This window comes from Tachypleus tridentatus, chromosome 13, assembly GCF_004210375.1.
Source record: "Tachypleus tridentatus isolate NWPU-2018 chromosome 13, ASM421037v1, whole genome shotgun sequence".
Lineage (NCBI taxonomy): Eukaryota > Metazoa > Arthropoda > Merostomata > Xiphosura > Limulidae > Tachypleus > Tachypleus tridentatus.
This window is the reverse complement of record NC_134837.1, coordinates 198,997,312-199,005,155: the sequence shown is the minus strand read 5'-3', so window position 1 is coordinate 199,005,155 and position 7,844 is coordinate 198,997,312. Positions and strand designations below refer to the sequence as shown.

The 7,844-nt window shown below is 32.4% G+C and overlaps 1 long non-coding RNA gene across 1 annotated transcript; it reads left to right on the top strand.

Moving 5' to 3' along the window:
• The first annotated feature begins 1,908 nt into the window (after window positions 1-1,908).
• On the top strand, window positions 1,909-7,493 carry LOC143236844 (uncharacterized). The gene is made up of 2 exons (XR_013019769.1): window positions 1,909-2,044; window positions 6,362-7,493. It is a non-coding gene; the product is annotated as an uncharacterized LOC143236844 (long non-coding RNA).
• Window positions 7,494-7,844: the final 351 nt, after the last annotated feature.

Sequence of the window (7,844 nt, the reverse complement as noted above, 5' to 3'; positions counted from 1 at the left end):
ATATTTCTTGCAACAAGTCTGTTACTCAACATTGTTAACATCTGCATATGTTCTGTCAAGACTTCAATGGCCTAGTTCAAGTTTAGCTCCTTAGCTACACTAATCTACATTTTAAACCATTAACTGCTTTGTGTTACTACTTTTAACTTCTTGATAGAACACTAACTTTAGTAAATCGAGAAATAAAAACTTAAACATCTGAAGCTGTCAGAGAAGAAGTGCCAAGTGTACTGAATCAAATAACAGGGTTACTACTAGGGTATGAAAAATCATTTATTAAAAACAAGTTCCATAAAACTGTAAATAACAAAGTCATACTGTGAATACAGGAAGGTAACTTCATTGATATTAAGAGAACAAAATAATATCAACAACAATGAACCAGAAAAAGAACTCTCACATTCACAATAACCACATTACTACTAAAACCTGCATAAACAGTAGTAATTAATGCTACCATACAACTGTTACAAATTTACTTTAAGCAATAAATTAGATAACATTGAATAAAAGCAAGACAAATGTAAAAATTTACATTTTTTCATACTATGCATGGCTAATAAAGCTTTCATTTATTAGAATTTAATTTTACTGGTTTGTCAACAAATTCCATATGTTTTATAAACAATATTTTTTTAACTACATAACTTGTATGTGTAGATATTTCTTTAAAATCTTGATACTATAATTTTACTGACTCTCATTAAACACTTCCTTAGGGAAGTCCATTATGTTAATACAAAAATAAATTAATAAGCAACGATTTATAGGAGTAGTTGAAACTATTTATATAAAGCACATAACATACTACATTAATCTGTTCTGTACTTTAAGAAAACAGCCCAATATGCCATAAAACATAGTATGCTCTTCGAATAAAGGAATGTTTACCACACTTGTATATCGTAAATTTTTAATTCTGTAGTTTCATTTAAACAAAATTTATCACAATTTTATAATACAATATGATTACGTCAACAAACTAATATATAATAACTAGTAGTAGCAGAAGAATGAAAAAAAAATGTTTCAAAACACGTAACTTTGTAATCAAACCTTTCATATTACAATAAGGTGGATTTACATCGTACCTTTCTATCGGCACTGATACGTAGTAAAGTCGCAACCGTGCATCAATATGGGTTGCCATTTCACTTTATATCTAGAATTCGAAGGCGTAGCGAATACATCATGTCTTAATACAAAAAGACATAGCCAGATTTCAGTTTCTACATGATAATTAATACTTTAACTGGCAATTTTGAGCCCGTTCAGAATGTCTTCTGATTTCTCTGATTCGTCACTTACAAGTTGCTTGAACAAGTCGACCATCTAATATTAGCCTAATGTTTGTACTCTGGTCTCAGATCATCAGATTCAGTCATACTGCAAAACATTTCTTGAATAATTATCTAAATCTAAATTAAAACCACTTCTTTATAAAACCCATAATCCCCTACTAAACAGCTTATATACAGAAACGATATTAAGAAAATTACACTTACAAGACGGGTAAACAACAACAAAAGAGCATTAAAAAATAACAGACCGAAACTAATTTTCCTGTTTTTGGGTAAACAGCACCGTCTCGGTTGCGCTTTACCGTGACTGCGTCGCTATCTCTGCGCGAAACGCGCAGTCCACGGTAGTAGGAATATGCGTGTGTGAGCAACTCTGATGTAATAGAACACAGCTATTTATAACAGCTCCTCATGCCAAACCTTGTAATTCTTCTTGTATGGTACTTTCACATGTTACACAACAAGCATTTGGGACACAGATATTATTAAGTATAGATTACAGTATTATTTTTACATTCTTAGAATGACGCGTAAATAACCGAGACTTGAATTCGTGAATGGATGTTGTTCTGCAAGACGTGTGAAGAACAATTTGGATAAATGATAACACTGAATAAACCGATACTTCTAAACAAAAAAATTTAAAAATTCGAGCTTATTTTGTGCAATGTTTCAAGCAGATGTCCGTCAGGCAGTAAGGATCGTGTTACAGTGGAACTAGGCTTAGAAATAATCGTTAAAAGGTAAGGTAATAAATACAGTAAAACCTGTCTAAGGCAGGATCGCACGAGTCCGAGTACAATTTCCGGCTTAGACATAATAAAAATATATTTCCTTAAATATATAACTTTTGAGCCGAACGTTGACTAAAGGGAAGTAAGACGTTTGTGAATAAAGTTACTATACTGTTTATGCTATGTTTATTAGAATAAGAACAAAAATAACATTCCAAATATACATAAGAACACAAAATCTTAATCAAAAATTTATTTGAAGAAAGTGTCCAATTTCAACTGTTTCGTTTTTTTAATGGGCTTTCTGATGCGATTAAAAGAGAACGCCAATTCTACGGCCTTTTCATGAAGTTCATTTTCCCCCTTCATTTTTGCATACAATTTGATAGCATTGATATAATTTAACACTTGCGATGAAGTGGGAATTTCTGTTTCCTCACTATCTTTCCCATTTTGTTCATCTTCTGCATCTCTCTCACTGTTACCGTATTTCGATTCTATTATATATTTTAAATCAATTTCATCAGTTTCTGTTAAAACATTCTTGTCAACGTTCACAAAACTTTCCGCGTTCACAGAATCATCTGCGTCAATCTTATCAATCAGAGTTTGGATTTCACTAGAATCGTCAAAACAAACAACTTCTCCACAATCTCCGCCATTATCAAGAATAAATCCACAGTTTCGAAAGCACTTTATTACGCATTCATCTTTTACGCATTTGATTGAATGACTTAAAAATCCAATTGCATCTAACACGTCAATTTTTATGGCCGTTTCAGATGCTCTCTTACAGTCGTCCATGTTTGCAATAATATGCTGAAGCATCAATTTTCTGTATTCCAATTTTATACGCTGTATAATTCCATTGTCTAGTGGCTGTAGAACTGATGTTGTACATGGAGGTAGAAAGACTAAACGAACATTTGTAAGTTGAATTTTTGGGTGACAAGCTGCATCATCTAGGAAAAGTAGAATATTCCTATTTTCTTGTTCCATTCTTTTGTTTAATTTTTTCCAAAATTCCTCAAATATAGCACTTGTCATCCACGCTTTCTTATTCGATTTCCATTCCACAGGAAGTTGATTCTTCCTTAAATTTTTGAAACAGCATGGATTTTCACTTGTACCTATTACCCATGGTTTCTCTAGTTTTCCATCTGCAAATGCAATCAAAAGTACAGTTAATCGTTCTCTCGAATAGCGACCTCCAGAACACATTTCTCCTTTAATCTGCAATGTTTTATTGGGAAGAGCTCTGAAAAACAAAGCTGTTTCATCTGCATTTGCAATATCCTTTGGGTTGTAATGACGAATAATTTCTTTTAACTTTTCATGCCAGTTTTCCACTGCATTTTTGTCAGCATTATTTACTCCCCCATAGGAAGCATTAAATGTAATTCCGTGTCTTCTCCTAAAACTTTCCAACCACCCATTTGATGCAGAGAAGCCATTTAAATGAAGGATCTCAGCAGTTTCCTTTGCTTTTCCTTGCAGAATTGGACCAGATATAGGGAAGTTCTTTGCTCTTGCTGCTGAAAACCACTCAAACATGATGCGATTTAGCTCATGGTACTTAGTACCCTTTTCTTTTCTTTTGACCAAATCAGTTTTGTTGCTTGTTAAGTATTTTTCAATTATTTTATCCTTTTCCTTAATAATGTTGTAAATCTGTGTCTTTCCACATTTGAAATGAACAGTGACTTCTCGAATGCTCTTTTTTTCCTCACAGACCATTTTAATGGCATGAAACTTTTCCTCAAGATTTAAGATTTTCAATTTCTTCTCCATGGGTCTGAAAAATAAAGTATATTCAAAATAAAACCATGACTACTTCATTTTATTATTATTTTTTTCTTACTTTTATTGGCTGCTTATTATTAAAATTAGAATTGTAAATTTTAGGGGCAAAGAATTTAATACCCTCACGTTTTTAAATTCTAATAAATTCCCTTTTTTTAAAGTTACTAAATATCCTCATTTTATTAAAAAACTACTAAATACCTCATTTTTATAAGTACATGCTTAAGTCCTATGTTTTACACAAAAATAAATTCACAAGTTGTATTTATTCCAACGTAATCCTTTAATGAAATAAAAATCATTTGACTATCCAATATAATTTATCCAAAGCTTTATCAAATACCTTTATCCAGTTGAATATCAAACACCCTAACTTTAACCCAAATCTAACCCTAACCCTAATTCTAAATTCGTTAAAAGATCCCATGCATATGTAATAGCTTTTTAAAAACTAAATGAAGGCATTTAGAAGCTTTTTAAAAATGAGGGTATTAAGTAAATTTTCCCTCAATTTTAAAATTAGGGAAGATTTTTTTTGTGAGAATTATTTAAAGAGTAGAATATTGCACGTAAAAGACAAATATTTCTACAAACTGTGAATCTAATTGAACTGCAAAAATACTGATGGCAGAAAAAAGAATGGAATATATTTAACCAATACTTACTGTTACAAAATGTCCAAGAATTTATTAATATTTAAACAAATTATTAATTAAACAAGAACTTATTAATATTTAAAAGAAATTATTAACTAAATAAGAAATTAATATTTAATCAAACATTTTTTCTGCCTTACTCAGGTTCTAATCCTACTTGTTGATAGATGAGGTAGGTGAAAGATAGTTTTCCATCCGTGTTATGCAGGTTCTGCCATATAGAGGGCCTTTTATAAGAGATATCTTAAGATAATGCTGCAAAATTTTGATATTTCCAGCTTGCAGAGGTTTCCACCTTATGCAGTTTAGACAGGTTTTACTGTATATCAATTCTAATTACACACATTCAATTTGTAGCATGTAACAATGCTGATAAAAACATTGTTTAACTCATCACATAAATATACTTCAAATTAGCAGGAATATGTAAAGAAGTAATTAGAATAACTAAAACTGGATTTAGAAATATAAATACAGGGAAATAATACATGTAAAATGATAAATTAATAGTTAAATAAACAATAATCCAAGGAAATAATTAGAGGAAGGAGATTTAACCAGTAGTAAGAAGCAAGGTAAAAGTGTAAACAAAATGATTAAGGGAATGATATTATGGAAAATACTAGCAGAGATTTGTAATTATTTTAAAGTAAATCTTTGGTTTATACCATAAGGAGACATGGTGTTAAGTTGGAAAATCAGACAATGTTCAAATGTTTCTCATGGTAATTTGAGACAACCATATTGAAGGCATCATTGTGGTCAAGAGAAATGAAATGTGTAGGACAATGGAACCTGGAACCTTCTCTTACAGAAAATGATGTGATGAGGACTGCTTCTCCAACATACAGTTTATGTAGCATGCTACACTGGATCCAGTAAATAACACATTCTAATGTGCAGAGGTAACAACCCCTAACAAGCACTAGTAATTGTGTTTGGATTTGAAGTTTATGGAAAGGTGTAGCATATTTTTATGGTAAAACTGAGTTCTATCAAAGGGGACATTGTTGCTCTATCTTAAGAGTGCAGCAAGGTCTATGAATTTGGGATTATGTCTTCAAGAAACAAAGGGAGGAGTTGTAATATTTTGGTAGTGAAAGGGCCAGCCACCAGTAATTTAAAATGTTTTGTATGATATCAGCTGCTAATCTGTTGAATGGATGATACCTTAAAGGAAGAGTTCTGTTGTGCTGACTTAAAACTTAGGTTAGATGACATTTTGTACAATGTGAACCATGTGAACATGGTTGTTTGAAGACATCAGCAGGGTAGTTACATTATTGGAAAAATCCTGCCATATCCGTGGGTTTGGCTTGTTTTGAATTTCACACAAAGCTACTCGAGGGCTATCTGCAGCCTTCCCTAATTTAGCAGTGTAAAACTGAAAGAAAGGCAGCTAGTCATCACCACCTACTGCCAACTTTTGGTCTACTATTCACCAACAAATAGTGGAATTGACTGTTACATTATAATGTCCTCACAGCTGAAAGGGCAAGCATGTTTGGTGTGACAAGGATTTGGACCCATGACCCTCAGAATGTGAGTGGAGTACCCTACCTAACTGGCCATGCTGAGATATGGATTTTGAGAGGTTTTGGTCTTCAGAATGTAAATGTCTGTCTTGTGACCTGCTCTTTGTTTTTGTCATCATACCAAACTCCACCCAACCTTTATAACATTGGTTATATGTATATAATACAGATTGGTTGCTATATGTTGAGCTAAAAGTGTGTGTGGTCAAAATCCCTATATATATTAGATGCAGTTCATTTAGTTGTATGGTAACATTCAACAAAAAGAATTCAGATTCAATTTCTTAGAAAATAATTTTACCTCTTTTTGTGTCCATATGATGGTGCTTCAGAAGCAGGCGAGGAAGCCATAGTTGAGGGTAGTTCAAGAGAAAGGGAAAGTTTGTAGCAACTGGTGTTCTAAATGAGACAGGGTTCAAAGGCAGGAACAACAGCTGATCTCCAGATGAAGAAAAATCTTCTCTGTCAAGAGACATTAATTTAGACAATGAAAAATTAAGATACATTTTTGTCACAATTTTATATTGTCTCTAACTAAAGAGCACTAGAAATTACAATATCAAGATAATAAATGTTATGTGTTGGTACAGTAATGTCACTAGGTTATGAATGATAAATATATATTTTGGTGTGTGTGTTCGAGATTGAATAAAAATGATATGGTTAGCCATGGTATGCAAGTAACCTTCTCTGAGTCCACTTACCATTTCATAAAAACAGGTTGATTGATTGATTTAGTGTTTTATGGCACAAAGCAGCGAGGCTATCTGCGCCAGACATTCGGTAAAAATGTAAAAAAAAATAAATGTAGTAATAGACATAAATGGAAATGAAGGTAAAACAAAAAGTATAAAACCAATGTTGACACCTAGTCTACAATGTTAAGATAGAAGGCAGAGTATAAGAAGTTGTAAGGTATTTACTCTAGCAAAAAGGTAATGATCATAACCCGCCAGGAAGACTAACAGGTAAGTTCAAGAACCACCGTCAGTCACCTGAAGTTGGTCTTTCCAATCCTGGTTCTGGGTTATGTGTCATAGCAACTAGTATCAAAATGTAAAAGAATAGAAGTTTTAAAAGATACATAGCAAAATTGTAACAATGAGTAGCCAAATGTCCAGTAAAAAGATAAAGTCAAGTAAATGGAGTAAAATTTGTAAAAGTAAATGAAGGTAAAAACAAAACAGCAATTAAAACAGAAAATGGTGTAAAAACCAATGGTGACATCCAGTCTTCAAAGTTGTAAAATATTTACTCTAGCAAAATGGTAATGATCATAACCTGCCAGGAAGACTAACAGATAAGTTCAAGAACCACCGTCAATCACCTGAAGTTGGCCTTTCCAGTCCTGGTTCCGGGTTATGTGTCATAGCAGCTATTATCAAAATGTAAAAGAATAAAAGTTTTAAAAGACACATAGCAAAATCGTAATAATGAGTAGCCAAATGTCCAGTAAAAGATAAAGTCAAGTAAATGGAGTAAAATTTGTAAAAGTAATTGAAGATAAAAGCAAAATGGCAATTAAAACAGAAAATGGTGTAAAAACCAATGGTGACATCCAGTCTTCAAAGTTGTAAAATATTTACTCTAGCAAAATGGTAATGATCATAACCTGCCAGGAAGACTAACAGATAAGTTCAAGAACCACCGTCAATCACCTGAAGTTGGCCTTTCCAGTCCTGGTTCCGGGTTATGTGTCATAGCAGCTATTATCAAAATGTAAAAGAATAAAAGTTTTAAAAGACACTCCATAAAATCGTAATAATGAGTAGCCAAATGTCCAGTAAAAAGATAAAAGTCAAGTAAATGGAGTAA